Source organism: Lepisma saccharinum, chromosome 21 (genome assembly GCF_977018435.1).
Source record: "Lepisma saccharinum chromosome 21, izLepSacc3.1, whole genome shotgun sequence".
NCBI classification, from domain to species: domain Eukaryota; kingdom Metazoa; phylum Arthropoda; class Insecta; order Zygentoma; family Lepismatidae; genus Lepisma; species Lepisma saccharinum.
In genome coordinates, this window is record NC_139249.1 from 7,958,574 (window position 1) to 7,976,507 (window position 17,934).

The window sequence follows — 17,934 nt, forward strand, 5'->3', positions numbered from 1 at the left end:
AGAAAGAAGAAATACTTAATATTAACGTGAGATCATCATCTGTTCTGTGAGAATCAGTTTATGGAGTTCCTTTTGACAACACGTGATCCTTATTGTGCAAAGAGATCATTTTTCTATTACTGCCTTGCAGATCAATCAATATTTACATTGTTGATTAAATGTTTCTTCTGTCACGTTGAAACCGCTCCCCTGGTCTCATCTGAGACGCACCAAGAACGCAAGAAGAGAGAGAATTTCACAACTGTCGAAGGATGATCGTTTGAAAGAGGAGGGAAGAAGAGGGTGGCTACAGAAGGGGAATCTTAGAAGAAGAGTATTTGAAAGCCAAAGCTGATTATCATCCATTGTTTCAAAATTCATAGCTTCCTCTCCCGTCATTTCCTTCTAGTAGTTCTCTATATACTCAGATCCTCTCTCTCTTATAACCAGTGGTGCCAAATGCAGAACAAAAAATGGGGTTTCACATTAGCATTTCGTTTCTCGTTTATGTATTAGTATTAAAGAGCTGTCAGTGGATTTTAAGTACAAATATTAGTTTCTATATGTCGGGTAGCCCCAGACGTGAAATTAAAATTTTGCCAAGTTTGAAAGTTTGCTCTCCTTGGCGACATTCCCGCTTCCAACATTTGCAACTCCCGTCATCTTTATGTTGGAGGGAAGGAAAGAATTTGTTAAATACTGGCCTTCATCTTGTGAAGAAGGAGATTTCATAAATATTCAACTTGGACGAAAAGGGGGAATTTTAACCCCCTTTTCCCATCGCAGATGAAATCTGCGGAAGATTTCTTTCGATCGAAATTTCTGCTGCTTCCCATTTTGTCCCCCTTCGCAGACACATTAATGGTCTTTTAATGTTGATTTAAGTATTGATCAATGGTAATCAGTGTATTATTCCCATGAAGTTAAAATACAGCATATACACACGTAATACCATGTTTAGATAGGAGCTACTGTTTTGTGCTGTCCTGTATCTGGTATCTATGTGGTTTGAAGATTTTCAATGGTATCTTGTTGAAATTTACGTTGAAATTCGTTGTAGGCACGGATACTTTTGGAAGTCAGTGCCGTCCACCCGAGATAAGATTGTTACACTGCAGATGGAATTTTGTGGGAGCCATTTCCCTCCAATGAATTGCGTATTATCTTTTCGCAGCTATTGGACACGCGTGTCGGCTGTCAGCACATAAGCGGTGAAATAATTGCAAACGCATTTACGTCTTAAAAACAAGCAACAGTATGACAAGAACAGCAGCAACAACATAGAAACAACAGTAGATGCTTTCTAATCCCATAACGACGATAGTTTCGAGCTGTCAATTAACATTTGTTACTTTTGTAGGCGTGTAGAATGTGTATTGACCCTTGAACTAATAGGAAGCTTGTTTCTACTGTATTGTCATGCTTGGATTGATTGATTTATTTTAGGCCTCTTTTCTGACACTTTTAGCTAATCGCGAAGATGAGTATGAGTGATGATTAGATGAGATTCATAAAGGAACATTCACAAGGAACACACATGTCCAAGCTGGAATTCAATGCAGCGAACCCTGGCGTCGTAGCGCTAACCACTCCGCCGCCGAGGTCGGCTCATTGCCGTACTCAATAGCTACAACGGCTTAGCAGTAATTGGTTGATAAGCTTAAGGAATTGTCTCTGGTCTTCTTTTGCCTTCTTGGTCTTAACTGCGAGGAGACACCAGTTGTTGACCGACCGAGGAGTGGTTTATGTATGATTGTGGGTAAATTAGCAAATGCGACAACACCGTATTCAGTTCTGCATCCATCCCTTAGTTGGAGCCGAGAAGTCAACCTCTATTCTTTCAGCTCGTGGACTGTTGAGTCGAGATGAATGGCTTTTTCATCCTCGTCGAGAATATTTGGCATCTTTCGTGCCCTTAAGCTCGAACTTCATGTCGTCCCAGTTCGTCATCTCATCACTTCGATGAAGATGAAATAATCGGCTGAAGAAGGGAAACTTTTATTGCTGGCTCACTCGCGATCCAGATACCGAGAGTTCCAAGTTCGAACGCTGACCGTGGAGCGTGTGCTTCTTTTGGATTGCTCCTTCATCGATATGACGTCATAGACACCAGTTTGTCGTCCATATTATGTAAATAGCGGGAAAGTGACGTAAACTAAGATCCACGATACACACCTGTCGGACTTATCCGTACCGGTCCGATGTATTGCCCGGACTGATCCGATTTATTATCCGTACCGGTTCATTTTACTATTCATGCTGGGCCGATTTATTATCCGTACCGGTCCGATTTATTATCCACATCGGTCTGATTTTATCCCTTAACGTTCTACCGTGTAGAACGGGGAATCGAATCATTGGGGTTGAAGCTCATCCTTAAATTGCAACACTTGCTGGCTGCGATGGCTCTAAAAGGGTCAGATATGAGATAACTAAACTAATAAGCAAGTAAATGACATGACAGATATTTAAGTCCCAAACCTTCCGACTGAGAATAGCATGTTGCAGGAAAAGGGATAACTTATCCCGTTCGGTACGAATAGACTCTCTCCTAGCGATGTTACTCCTCAGAGATGGCAATCAAGAGACCCCTTGGTTCCTAAGCCCCGCGACAGATTAAGTGTGCAGCAGGTTTTATGTATTAAATGGCGATCAGCATTTCCCGTGCCAGTTTTGCCTCAAGCTCCGAGCTGTTCATATGACAGACAGTGAGAAAATTGGCAGTATTGCAGCGGAACTATATTCTGCGCGCAAGTTTGCGTCTACATGTGTGAAATGTTGCTGCAAACTTAACCTGTCGCGGGGCTTAGATTACCTGGTTTTGTTTTTGTTGCACCGACCTTCATTCACCTTTCCCAAGGTGAGCCTCGGCTGCTTCCTGTGTAAAAGCCTCTTTCTCAACAAAATCTAGAAGCAAGTCTGGACAGGATTCTACTCGTACCGATAGGGTATGTTACGATCCACACGGGTCCTATTTATTATCCATATAGATATCGATTTATTATCCATACCTGTCAGGAATATCCATACCAGTTGTTTGATTGTAGTGCTTCTGTACTTAAGACTTAGTCATTAGCTGCACACAGCTTTCTGGTCAAAGTTTTTGTTCGGCGCCGTATTTTTCCTCCTTCTTTCTTTGCGGAAAGTTTGTAACTAGCGTAATATTCCGAAGTTTGGAGAGAATTAGGCAATGTCTCTCGTATGGATCACCGAGGCTTAAATCTTCCCCGCCTTGCGCATAACGAAGTTTCTTTTTTCTCACCGTGTGCCGTCAGATTACTGTCTGTGCCATCCATTGTGGCGCGAGATCCAGCGTTGTTAACGGGATATTAATGAGAGCGTTACTTTGTTATACACCGTGGAGAAAGAACTTTCGAAGAGTTTGCATTAAATCACCGTGTAATGAAAGGATCCGTCGACGTTTTCTGCACCCCCCTTTTTCTCAACCCTCCCTCGCTTCGTCTACACCTCAGCCAACCTGATTACCCCGTTGGTTTGATTGCGCAAAATATGACCGTTCTAAAGGGTGAAAGAAAAAGGGGTGTGGGGAGCGCGTCGGGAAGGGTTCTTTTCGAGGATGAGAAACTGCCTCTTTATATTTCTCTATTTTCCGGGACAGGGTAACAGCAGGGTTGGGCCGAAAGTGTATATTTTTGCTTTCAGATTTTCTTAACTTCGGGCTGGAATTATCTTCCCCTCCTTAGTCTGGGAACGGGAGGTACCTGTTGGGCTTTTTATATGCTTTCTGGTCTCAAGAGTTGCGTTTTGAGAAGTCTTCTTTTTGTTTCGACGTGGCTCTGTACGAATCATCTTGGTCTCTGCGTCATTGGTTTTTGCCTGTCCGTAAAGTCGAAGATGTTGAAATTTGTTTTTTGGGATATTTTTGACAAGTGATAAAATGACTTACCGAGATGTTTAAGAATATCGAAAGATGGAAAAAATCGAAATGGAGAAAGTAAAAAAAAAAACTTTTTCCTTTTTTGACCCGTAACCGCCTAGCCGTTATTTAATGTAGGTAGAATGTGCAACATTGCGTAAGATCAAACGAGGTAGGTCTTTGATTGGTCAGGATTGCTGAGGATGGAACGGATATGTGATGATTGGATGAACACCCATCCCGAGGTTGATATCCGAATTCCGGATCCGATATCCATATCCCATATTCCGGATCCGATATCCAAATTCTACATTCCGGATCCGATATCCATATCCCATATTCCGGATCCGATATCCAAATTCTACATTCCGGATCCGATATCCATCCAAATCCCATATCCTGGATCCGATATCCAAATCCCATATTCCGGATCCAATATCCAAATCCGTAGTATCTGACCCGATATCCGAATTCCGAATCCGATTACAGAGTTCCAAATCCTAGATCAGATTCTCTATTTCCATATACGATATTCCAATCCTAAATCCCTAAAATCCAAATCCGATTCCCAAGTCCGAATCTCGGAAACTCCTTTGGCGAGATGTAATGTGGACCATTTGAAGTACCCGGCCACCTACCCGATAGCTACGGGAGATGGGGAAGTCGTTATTTACTTTTATGACTGCTTTATTATTACAGACGCCACGTCAGTGTTTGCGTCAGTTTACTTGGTAACCAATAATACAATTTTGTTAAATCCGTTAAGTAATGCAATACATTTTCTGTGTAGATTTCTTGTAATTTCAATTACAATGACAGTCCTTCCTTACAGTCGGCTCTATAGAGCGCAGATAATGCAAACGATCGACAAACAACACGTGCGACTTGTTAGGCATGAATTTGTCCCTGCTATCTCTTGTCGACCAGATGCTTTCCGGGCAGCACAAGGAATTTCCTAGTCGTCGTATTTGAGGGAAGAGCCGAACGTTTCGGCTGTCTTTCCATCCCCCCAACCCCTCTCTCTTCTCGGTTAATTAAAGTTTAAAGGAAAGCGCCTTTTCCCTCTTTTATTATTGAAAACCGATATTGAAACTTTTTTTCTCCTCTCCTTTTCCGTCATCCTCTCCCCCATTTATTCCTCTATTCACCATTGGCTTTTTCTCGTTTCCCCCTTATTCATTCGAGACATTCTCTGCTGCTTCAAATAATGTAAGCAAAGGCTTGCTCTCGTGCTAGGCTTTAAATTCCTTTCATGTGTCTGCAGATGCTTGAATCCCTCCTCCCCTCCCTCGCAATCTTTTTAATTTACTGCACACTTGTAGCCAGGCTCTGCTTTTTTTTCTTCCCCTCGCGTAAATATTGTAAACGCGCTGCGGACATGTGAATTTATCTCCATACCTGAGTGCTCACTGCAATGTTTCAATCCCTTCTGGTTGCTCAACACTGAATATATGTAAAGTTTGACTCTTCGTAAGAGTACTACACCCAGTACCACTTTCGCTCGCTCCTACTTGTTCGAGTGTTCCATGCTCGAGCGTTTAGAATGGAATATGATTTTAGTGTGATAATAATCGTATCCGTTTTGGCAGTTTCAGCCCACACTCATCTGTGTCATTTTCCGATATCACTATGTATTGGTAAGGTAGACTGAACTACATTTTAGCATGGCGATAATCACCATGTTTACTTACAAGGGATGGACAAAAATATGGAAATACTGTGAAGAAAAGCCGAAATGGGTGCAGGAGCGAGGAGCAGTCTGCGAGGAATGGACAAATACAAGTCCTGGATGGTGAATAATGGGATCTTGCACCATTCTTCATGCAAAACATGGTCACAACCCTCCTCAGTGTCCTTCTGTCACTCAGTGTCGTCCACGCAGGTGTTTATCTGATGATGTCTTTCCGGACACACTATTATGTTATCATGATCTTGGATAGAGAGTACTAACTTCAATTTGGTGAAATGTTGTCTCAAAAAAAGCCATTTCATTCATCTCATTAGTAAAGCTGTGTAGGCTAATTGTAGTCTACTGAGTATTTTTATTGCATTATATATATATATATATATATATATATATATATATATATATATATTTGTGTAGACCTACTTAAAAAAATCCTCCAGTTTGCCTCTTGGCCCGCAGAGTGTAAAATATTTAATGTTTGGCCCTTTACAAAAAATGTTTGCCGATCCCTGTTCTAGATGAAGTTCCATCCGCATGTACTTGATGTTCGTGTCTTCTGCTTGACTCTTGAGGCAGGCGAGAACATCATGAATTTTTAAATGCGGTCATCCAAGCCACCTATTTATTTTGTTGTTCCAGACTTGTAGGTTAGGTTAAGTCCTAATAGTCGCAATTGTCCTACTATTAATTTGTACGATAACCTTTACCGTCAAAATCCTAGCATTTGTCCTAGATTCGAGAAATGAGTAGATGAAATTGATGAAGGGCGGGACTCGAACCAGGAAACTTTGGTGACGAGCTCGAAAGTCGACGACCGATCCAGCGATGTTGCATTGCCTAACGTAAATTCAAACTTCTAGACACGTAACATCTCTACGGTACATAATAACAAGCTTTATTTGCCGGCAACAAACCAAGCACATTGCAGCGCTGATGGGAGAAGGACGTTAAAGCGATCGGCGGAGAACAGCCTCCGGTCCCATCCATGCACTCCTTCCGTCCTTGCCTTCAGGAACAAGTCTCTAAGGAATCATGTATAATTCATGCGGCGTAGAGAACATTCGTCATACAAGAGGCCGCCCCTTGCTTATCGACCACCAGGGGCACAAAACATTCCAGCGACATCGGCAAGAACATGCTTCGTACTCAAGCTAACTAGATAAGGCAACGACGGTAAATGCAGCGACGCTCTGAGAGACAACGACGCCGGTCTATGGGAGGTTAACTCGGAACCGCCTCTTTTTTCCCCGTCGTCTTGTCCTCTGGAAGGCGTTTTTCCCCCCTCTCGACGGCTCTAACACGGGAGGAGGGAGAGATGCGAAACGGAATAGCAACTCAAACAGCCGAAGAACGTGGCCACCACTTAAAATTCAAATTCAAGCTATGAAAACAATCCGAATTCACCTACGAGTCTCTACTTTCTAGAGGAAGTTTTTTCCCCCGTCTATTTCCTCAAAAAGCAGCCTGTTGTTAAGATCATTCGCGCTAGAAACAGAGGCTCTGGAGTTCGAAATCCCATGCAAGTTATTATCTCTGAAAAACACTGGGAAGGTAAGAACACTGTGATGCCAATGTGTTTGTTAGCATCTTAATGTTTTCTTCCAGAAAGAATAAATGACAGTGGCAACCTTGAATCTGTACTGTGCTGCATACGTAGATAAAAAAAAAATGCTGTTTTCAGAGTTATCGTAGCTCAAAACAAGAACTTAACGAGCAAAACATTTTCTGGAAAGGTTGTTAGTCTTGAGGTCCTCTGTGTGGTGTGAAATTCTGTACGTATTCTTCGGAGATCCCCTGTAGTTATTGAACAAATTTACAATACGATGTTTATACGAAAAAATAAATGATTATACGGGACCTAAGGATGGTATGCCTATTCCGAAATGCTATTCAACGCATTGGTCAGCAGTATACGTATATGCATTTATTTTCCCATGGCAAGGCGTAAGATGAAAAGTTGACCAAGTTTAACGCCTGTACCATAGATAACCCGGTACACAACACTGGACGACTGGTTTCCAATAATGCAGGATACAGTGGGTAAAACAGTGTCCCGCACATAACATTAGGCAGATATGAGATGAAAGAAATACAACTGTTATTGTAAAGGTATAAGGCCCAGAAAAGAAAAAAAAATGATATAGTTTCTTACCCAGGTCAAAGCTACAAATGTTCAGAAATGTTGTTCATACCCGTGTCGGCAGGTGTCAGGGCCTGGGCGATTTGACGTGCAATGATCGATACAAGTTTCGAGTAACGACGGAAACAAACAGCTTGGACTAGGGAAAGACAAAGTAGTTGTGAATTCGGTAACGTTCATCAATGATATTTTTCATTTCCGGGCCAACTTCTGCGTATATGACGATATGGAACAAATAACTTTCATGCCCCAAAGTGAAATTTTTGTGTTACTCGACCGAAGGCTGCTTTAATGTCGTTCTCGGAGATCAGCGATAGACTTCACCTGTGTCTTGTATACAATATTGTGTTGAGGTAATCGGTAACTTTCCCTGCACTTGTGTAACAGATTTTAAATCCGCAAACCACAAGAAACACGTAGCTTTTTCCTGCACAGGCACCATTTCTGTTTATTGAGCCCACTAGCGCCACCACTTGCTGGAGTACCTTCACAGTTGTTTTTCATGTAAAAGTGAAGACATATGGAATTTTGTTTTCATTCTACAGGGAAAGTAAGACGTATGTATTATTTATAGACACCCGGTATTAACAGAGTAAGCAATGAGGGGGCGAAATGTCAAGTTACAACGAGATACAAGCGAAGTTCCGACATAACAAGGCTGAAGCATCTGGTTCTGACGTCATGGTGACGTGTGGGATTTATCGTTAAGGACTTCATTATGTGGGGAAAAATAAGTAAGTGATTAATAAACGAATGAAACGTTGAGCAGTTTGAAGCCGATAACTTGACAGGGGAAACAATAGCATAGAATGTATTGTATCGCTACTTTATCGATAATCTTCCCTCCTATACCACTTATGGTTTGTAAGCAAATAACGAATATTGTGTATTTGAGCGAAATCAAGTCCGCACAAAAATTCATCGTTGAGACAAATCTGCGAGATTGATTCTCGTACACATAATCACTTTTTAATGACCACAGTAAGTACTTTACCCAAGTATTTTATCCGCATGTGTGTACCCGAACGATAGATCCTCAATGCCTGCCCGTCTCTCTCCCCCTCGCTGTGTACGTGTGTTTGTGTGTGTTGGCGATAATTGAAATCTCCGCATGTTGTTTGTGCGGTGCGCTGTCGCGCCGAGAGGCAGTCAGTCATGCGTCATGTTATTGCACGCTTATGAAACAAAGTGACTACACACATGAATTAATAATAGTCCTATGAAAAATTTCTACGCGGGAGTCCCGAATCGATATGTGCCGTTGTGCGCTTCCATGCGGGGGAGAGTTGGAGGGGAAGGGGGGGATTTTGCTCCAGTTCTCAGCGGGTTGTTTACGGACGTATGTGAATGGCCGTGTCACAATTGGCGGTGTGCGAAAAGGGACGGGCCGTCCACACGATGGTTGTGCGTTTGTCGGGAGGAAGCCCGTTCTGTAATACAAAGAGAAATAAATCCACAGTGGGTATTAGTAGTGTTACTGTTTGGTGCACCAGTACTGAGCATATTAAAGAAAAGATATGTTCGACTCTTAAGAGACGTTGTTAACGTATGTGGCGATCGAATATTTCTGTGACCAGCAGATAAAGAATAGCGTTCGCCGATGAACCTTGAATTCATATTTCAGAGAGAGAGAGAGTTAGAGATAGTGAGAGTGAGTGAGTGAGTAAGTAAGTAAGTATTGCTAGTCGAATATTTAAAAATTATCAAGCATAAAATAAACTTTTAAAAAAACCTTGACTGTTGTACACCACGGAAGACGAATTATCCACATTGGATCTCCTCGATGGCGCAGCGATAACGTCGTCGCCTTGTAATCAATGGGTCCCGGTTCGATACCCGGTGGAGGCTCATAGTGGTTCGGATCCCACTTTTAACTGTAGGTCCAGTCCCGATTAGCCTTTCTGTGCATAAAGTGGACTTAAAACATCAATTCAATTGTCCACCTTTTTCATTCAGTCTGTTATCCACAATGTGACGATCAGGAATTTAATAAGAAACGTCAGTAGAATTAAAATAATACAATTTTCGTAATAGATCTTGCTCAAGATAGGGACAGATGGAAGGCTTGTGTTGCTGCAGCCATGAACCTTCGGGTTTAAGAAAGCTAGAGAGTTAGTTAGTTAGTTACCTTTACCGTTGACTGTACGCATGATTGGTTATCAGAGTGCGCTACGACGCCAAAGGCCCCGGGTTCGAATCCTTGGTCTTTTTTGTGAGTGTCCATGAATTTCATCATCTCATCTTTCATCAACATCTTCGCGATTAGCCAAAAGTGGCAGAAGAGCGAAGTAAAATCAGTCAATTTTGACATTATCCAAAATGTAGTGTTTCTGCATTGTGGAGGACTCGATCTTGTGTACGGATATTTCGCTTTACCATATTTCAAAATTGCCGTCGGAAATGTATACTCTATTCCCGGGATCTGTGGGGAGAGTCTGCGCGTAGGGTCAGAGAAGGGTTGGCGCGAAGCAGTACACGCAGCTACAAAGGTTTATAACAGCTGGTTCCCTCTTTACGTGTTCATTGGTGGAGCCGTCTCGCGTCACTACTTGCGCAGTGACTTGTTTTCGTTCGCTTGCTCCACATATACCCGGGACAGAGTATAGTACATGTTGAATTCAGTTTTCATCCTGTTTTGACCGCGCTCATTTCTCCTTCCCCCAAATCAGAACACACCCCTTTTCCACCCCTTCTCTCCACCCTTCTTCACCCACGCAAGGTGTTCCACACGACCGCGGCTAAACGTTACGTGCACGTATGACGTTCGGTCACTCCCCCCCTCTTCTTCCGGGGGAAGCAGTTTATGGAAGTGCCGGGATGTGTGCAATGACCAGTCTTAATGCCCTTCCCCTGCACTTTTTTCTCTCTTCGGAGAAGTTTATAAAATGCCACCTGCGCACGGTCTAAAAGGAGAGCACGCTGTTTGATGGGCTGTTACATCCCGCAGTGGAACGCACAGATTCGCAATAACCGACGCCGTGTGGTATTGTATCACGGGGCAATTGGGTTTCTTTTCCCCTCCGTTGTGAAATAAATAGCAAAGAGAAACCGGGGGAGGCGTATAGCTGGGGGAAAATCAATTCTGCACGTGCGTTGTCTCGTCTAGAGAATGCAGTAGGGAAAGCTTATATGGAGACTAAATCAGTGTACCGAGTTTCATGTACAAGCATGGGCAAAATTATTTGTATCTTGTTCTGCGAATTATAACAGCATTAAGCCTTGTTTACATGATATGAAAAACTCAATATGCTGACCAAGGCAGAAATTTATTTTATTATAAAACATAAACTAAACGTAACGTTTCAACCTTCTAGCAAGATCTTCTTCAGACTCTGCACCAAGTGCAAATGTAACAAAGGTACAAAACAGGACCATATATACGAGGGATGATCGGAAAAAAAGGTTACAAAGCATATAACTTGTTTTATTCACTGTAACGTAACGAAAATTTATGTGTAAATTAATAACATGTTTGTCTTGTTGCGAGTTTGAGGACTTCGGATTCTGACCATGTATACCCGAGAAGCGGACATTTAAATTGGTGACTCGTCTAGAAAATTGGTCAAGAGTAGAAGTGAGGGCAGTGGTGAGGTTCTTTTGGCCAAAAACACTACACCTGTTGACATTCATAGGCAGATTGTGGAGGTGTATGGGGAGGGGTCAATTTCAAGGCAACATGTAGCGAAGTGGTGTCGTGCCTTCAAAGAAGGACGGACCAGTATTGTTAATGACAATCCTGGACACGGCGGTAGGCCCAGTACCTCAACCACTGACGTCAACTGTGCTCTTGTGGATGAGTGTATTCGTGAGGACAGAAGAAGAACATTACGCTCAATATCAGCTGAGCTGGGACTACCATTTGGTTGGCTGGCCACCATTATCTGACGTATGATGATGTCAAAAGAGCTGCCTCACGGTGGCTACGAGAACGTGACGCGGATTTCTGTGCAACCGCTATGGAAAACCTCATCTACCGTTGTGACAAGTGCTTGAACAAAAAAAGGTGATTACATCGAGGACTAGTGTTGAGTGCCGTCCATCATCAGGTGTGTTGATCTTTCAGCTATGTCTAACACATACGCCATAATAGGCTTTGTAACCTTTTTTTCGATCATCCCTCGTATATATACACAAAAATTACTCCCCTCCAGACTATTAGAAAGTTGTTCTGGAACATTCTAGCAGGTGGCTTTCCCTTGTCAACTCTACTTTTATTTGGAACGTTTAAGAAGGTGTTAGAGAGAGTGGAAAGGACAAGAGAGAAATAGGAGAGAAGGAAGAAGAATGAAGGAAATAGAGCGTGAGATAAAGAGTCCAACCAAATTCTCTTTCAGGTGAAAGTACAGTTGACAAGGGAAAGCCACCTGCTAGAATGTTCCAGAACAACTTTCTAATAGTCTGGATGGATGTAATTTTTGTGTATATATAATGCCCTGTTTTTGTATCTTGTTACTTTTGTACTTGATACAGAGTCTGAAGAAGACCTTGCTAGAAGGTTGAAACGTTACATTTAATTTATGTTTTATAATAAATTACTGCCTTGGTCAGCATATTAAGTTTTTCATGTTCTGCGAAATTAGTTTTCCTCCGACCTCCTATTTTTAGACACGGAACTCCTAAGTACGTGTTTTTCGCTTTGATGACACCATGCAGAAATTTTATTTTCTATGCACAGTCGCATTGTTGTTGTTACGGACTTAGTTGGTTCGATTTGGTGTTTACACTTTCCTGCCACTTTTGACTAATCATAAAGATGAGGATGAGTGATGACATGATGAAATTGATGAAGGAACAGTAGCATGCCCAGGTCGGAATTTGAACGACGGATCCATGACATCGTAGCACGCGGTGTTAATCACTACGTAGGTCGGTCCTTATTGGAAAATACGAAGAAATTCTTATAATATGCAACCTGTGCTGGAATTTTCGTGTGTTTATTCTCCTGACCGTACAAGCTTGTTGTCTCAACTGAGTTTTAGGTCCACTATGCACAGATAGGCTAATCGGGACCGGATTAAAGTGAGATTCGCGCCTCCACTGAGTATCGAACCGGGGACCGCTTGATCACAAGGCGACGAGGTTACCACTACGCTATCGGAGAGATCCCGTAGACATGTAGTGGAATGGTATAGAGAGTGTATAAAACGTGCTCATGTGGTGGAGAGTTGACCAAGTTTTTCCTTGGTGGAGCGTTTTGCAAAAGTAAGTTTAGAACCAAAATGATCATAATTGGACCTTGTGATGAATTGTACGAGGTGTTGAAGAAAACTTTGTGTGTGTGTGTGTGGATAAATCTGTGCGTGTAATAATATAGATTTGTTAATTGAACAGATGAGACTGGAATAATCAAGAATTGCATTAACATGTAGCCTCAAACAAGAAAATTGAATCTTCTTTCGGTCCCCTTCTGTTTGAGAGCAAGCTTTTCCCTATCGAGAAGTCTAATCTCTTGCCCCCGTTTCCCCCGGTGTAGATGGTGCTGGGAACTTGAAAGATTTAACATGTGAAAAATCGCTTCGAAGTTAGATAAAGCAGTGGTTGTGGATGTTGCCGGTTGATCTTTCTGTTGACCGGAGGCTCCGTGGACCGCTAACTAACTCCCGCCACGCCCCGTTCGACCCGTCACGTGTGGCCGTTGGGCCGCGGAGGAATTAATCAGTCTGCCCGAGAGCGGAAAAAAGGGCCGGAAGAGACGTGTTCGAGAAGGCTTCGCCCTAGTAGGTATGGGAAACGAAGGGCTTTTTCTATCCTTTCGTGTAACTGGTGTTTGCTTTTGTTTACGGCTTACGCGTTCTCCACTACAGAATCGTTTGCTGTTACAAGGGTTGGATAAAAAGTAATGGCAACACTGGTATAATTGCTACTTGACTGTATTGGCAGAGGAGCACGTGTTACATTCCTTCAATGTAATCGCCCCCCCCCCCATCTCTACGACCTTCTGCCACACGTATGGAAGGCGTCGTACACCGTCAGCGCGTCCAACTCTGTCGATGTCCCGCAGTGATCGCCCTATAGCACGTATGATGGCTTCGCGCGTGTCGTAGTGCTTCCCGCCCAGTGGTTCCTTCATTTTTACAAAACGGTCGTAATCACACGGTCTCATACCGGTGAATACGGCGGATGTTCCAGTACCTCCCACTACCAGTTATGCAGGAGCGCCGTCACAGTGTTCTCAGTGTGACACTTTGCATTGTCAAGCAGGATGATGGGACACCGTGCCGTCGCTTCCTTCTTAATGCGAGACGAAGGTGGTGTTGCAAGAAGATGCAGTAGTAGGCTGCGTTGACCGTCTGCCTGAGAGACGTTGTTCTTCTTGCCTAAACATATTGTTAGGGCGCTTGCACTCTCGTCCTCTGCTTCAGAGCACTGCTGTTTTTGACTGAATAACATACGATCGCTCCCACTCACTATACTTCCTCGTCTGACATTCCTTTATCAGCCACGAAACGGTTGTGGCGCTGTGACTCGCCCCTTTCACGGGACAGCAGTGTTGCCATTACTTTTTATCCAACCCTTGTACCAGGGACCCGTGTTCGAAACCGATACTTAAAATTAGTCGCCAAATTATACCAGATTTGATTTGTTTTAACATCGCTTTTCTTCCCCTTCTTGGCTAATCGCGAGGATAACGTTGAGTGATGATATTATGAAAGTGATGAAGGTACTCTCACAAAGAACACCAATGCCGAAGGCCACATTCGAAATCGAGAACCCTGGCTTCATAGCGCATTATGTGATGATAACCACTTGCTCCACGGAAATGGCGAAGTTATGCCAGAATCTATACAAACGAAACACAAATATTTGAGATACAACAACATAACTTTTTACTTTCGCGCTGATTAAATAAATTTAATAGCATTTGCAGTTTATTACAACTATTTGTTTGTTTTTATTGTATTTGTATTTTTTTTGTTTGTTAACGTCGCGTCTCTTTACACACACACACCCAGTGCGTTTAGTTTGGTTCGGGGCCAAGATAGCGCGTGACTGCAGACGGAGAGGCATAGCTCAGATTCCGGCATTTTCGATGTGTAACGCCCCGCTTATTTCTACACACACAACTTAAGCATGCAGAGAGTTATATTTGTATTGCATAACTAGTACTAACCTGTGTTAGAGAGAGCTGTTTATAGTGGAGCTCGTATACAGGGTGTCCATAAAGTCTCCCCTCACCCTGGGCATTGTGAGAACGATTGTAAATAGGAAGAAATGGCGAAACACGTATTCCATGATGTTCGTGGGGAAACGTTTTGAGGGCAACCATTCCCCACCCGGGCCCCCCACAATAGCAAAGGGAGGTCGAAGAATATGTCGTTTGAAAGGTCTTATCAATATAACAGCAAATCCGGGGTCTCTATGTAGCTCCAATTGACAATAGCGTGGAATACAAATGTGGAACATGACCAGCATTGGACAGGACTCCAACTCCTACAGTAATAATCCTAGACAACAGTGGGAGCTGGAAAAATGTTCCTACACTGTAGCATGATTCGGAGACATCCTAGCAGTGTCTACAAATATGTACACCACCCCCCAGGAGATGGCAAGCGTTCGTACACAAAACTGCATATAATCGCTCCCCCTGAGAATGCTACCAGGAGGACAAGGACCGACATGCACAATCGCAACTCAAGTCAAATGGTGAAGGAGGCACGTAGTTACATGTACAATGTCAACTGAAGGCAAATGTGGAGAAGGGGGGGGGGGGGTTACTGTATTATTCTAATCACTATTATTCTACATGTGTATACTCAAAAGGGTTACGTGATAGAGCAGCATTTTATCCTAGCTCGCCAAATAGAGATGTTGTTGTTGATAATTATTTATTGAGAGCTGCGGAGGTGTAGTCGCTAGGTCGTCTGTCTGCCACGCGGGAGATACGGGTTCTATTCCCGGTGCAAGTGATGGAAGGTCGTAATTTTTCTGGCCTGGTTCCCGCATAAAGCGGCTCCGGGGCTCAACCAAATCAATGGAAACCGAGAGGCAACCATTCGGAATTTAGGAGACCCGAGCGTGGTGCTGATCGCGTCACCTGGCTGAGATTGGAATGTGTGGATCCCTACCCCCACATTCTCTGAATGTGTCTTCTTGTCACGGTCCTATATGCACAGGGAACTTTAACTTTATTTTTAAAAATTTATTCCAAGAAATGTTGGATTACATTGAAAATTGGCAATTTGAATTGCCCAAGAAATGTTTGTATAGTTTATAGAGCTTGTGTCTTGCGTTTTGAACGAGAATATATGTTGATGTAACTGACATGTCGGGTCCTCGGTCTCCTTTTATTTGGCACTCGAATGGGAAGTACGGCTTTCCCCTCAAGTCATTGGGATAACAGAGGGAGAGAGTGGACTATAATAAGAAGGAAGTTATTTTTGTCATTCTTGTCTCCTTCCGAATCCGTCAAATTTAATGCATTCTTCCCTGCAGTGCTTTAGTACTGTCTGTTTCGTCGGTTTGGGGGGAAAGGGAAGAAGGACAGAAATTCACGTCGCGAACCTCAGAACAAATTTCGCTCCGTCATTCTGAGCCTGGAATTCGGATGGAATTCGTGTCATTTGTTCGGACCGGCTTCAGGTTGGATTTGGAATTCTCATCACTGGTGGATCTGCGGGGTTATGAAAGGTTGGAACGTCGATTGTGAATGCTTCTCCTCTTTTTTTCCACCCTCCCCTACCCTCCCGCGCGCACGTTTTGGGCTTTATTGCAACAATATTTGTTCGGCATGTTCGCTGTAACTAGCAATTGTCAGCGGGGAATTTGGAAATATTTTTCTTGCTGCATCGGACGCTAAATATTTTCGCTAGCGAGAGTTCCTGAGATTAGATATTTAAAGGCAGAAATATGCTACATTTAATTTCTTCCCTCAGTATGGTTGATATTATACGGAAATATTCTCCATTTTCTCCCTATGTCTGCTGGGGAAATTCTGTAATTGCAAATATGCACGGGATAAGTATCGTTCTCGTCTCTAGGTCTTGCTTTGTTATTTGGATCGCACGCGGATCTGGTGCAGTCCTTGTTGGAACAATATGTTCACATTAAAGACGTGTTTCTGTATTCTTCTGCAAACAGCAGAATCTGACAGCCCAAAAGAATTCAGAAGCTCGTGTGAACGGCTTGTTAAGCATTAGAGGCCGTTTGGGGGACCTTTCGTCTGGCCTAGCCGAATGTTTCTGCTTTATTCGGTAGAAAGTAGCGAAATGGCACAAATACAGCATTCCTACGCACATCGCTTCTCTTTTCACTTTGTAATTCTCCCGCATCGACTTGGCAATATTGCACGTGCAATCACGTAAAATTCCGTGATCTACTATATAGTTCAGCGTGGATGGTATTCTTGGAATGAACGTAACAGCCGTCCTCGGTGGCGTTGTGGTTATCACAAGCGCTCTCCGATGTCAGGGGTTGAAATCCTGGCCTGGGCGTTCTTTGTGACTTTTTCATCAGTACCATATCATCACTCATCCTCATCTTCTCGATTACCGAAAAGTTACAGAAAAGCGAAGTAAAATAAACGAAATAAATTAGTCAATGAAATTAGCCTTTCTTAAAATTTTTTTTTTACAAGCTTGAGGCGAAATTTCGACAATTTTTCTTTGAGATTGGCGTAGAATTTCGATGCCGATGCGAGAAGGTAGTTGTTAATAGATTGTTTTACTATTATGTTGCTTTTTGTGCGACTTTTGACTAATTTGCGAAGATGGGGATGAGTGGTGATATGATGATGTAGCGGGATGTGATAACCACTTCGCCACGGGGGACGGCACTTGTTAATCGGAAAAGAACAAGTACGACGCAATCATTTGTACGTCTATCTCTGACCAGAACAAGAGCGGGATTGTTCCGTACGTTGAGTGTCGTCTCATTTCGGTACAGTGAGTGAATATGATTCAAAATAGGATGTTTTTCCGACATCACAAATCTCGCGAACTGAATGTTTCGCGTGTGCGTTTGCATGCAGGAAACACAGAAGTGAAAATTTCCATGTCGAGATTACGCACACTTCAAGTGCAGTGACAATTTCTGTGGCGTCCTTTAGCGTAGGTGCGAGAAATGGCAACACTGTCCCAAGAGAGGACGAAAAAGGGGCGAAGGGGACGAATTGAAGTTATAATTTGCAATCTGTCCCCCCGGGTGACGGAGGCGAAGAGAGGAATTCTTGAAGCGAAGAACCGTCTTGTTCGGGTATTGATGTCTTTAAAAGAGACGAGACGGAGCGGAGAAATCAGAATGACTTTGAAGAGC

General features: G+C 43.0%; 1 protein-coding gene across 10 annotated transcripts in view; it reads left to right on the top strand.

Moving 5' to 3' along the window:
- LOC146004042 (nucleolysin TIAR-like) overlaps positions 1–17,934 on the top strand; it is a 1,204,848-nt gene that overhangs the window by 373,743 nt on the left and 813,171 nt on the right. The window lies entirely within an intron of this gene.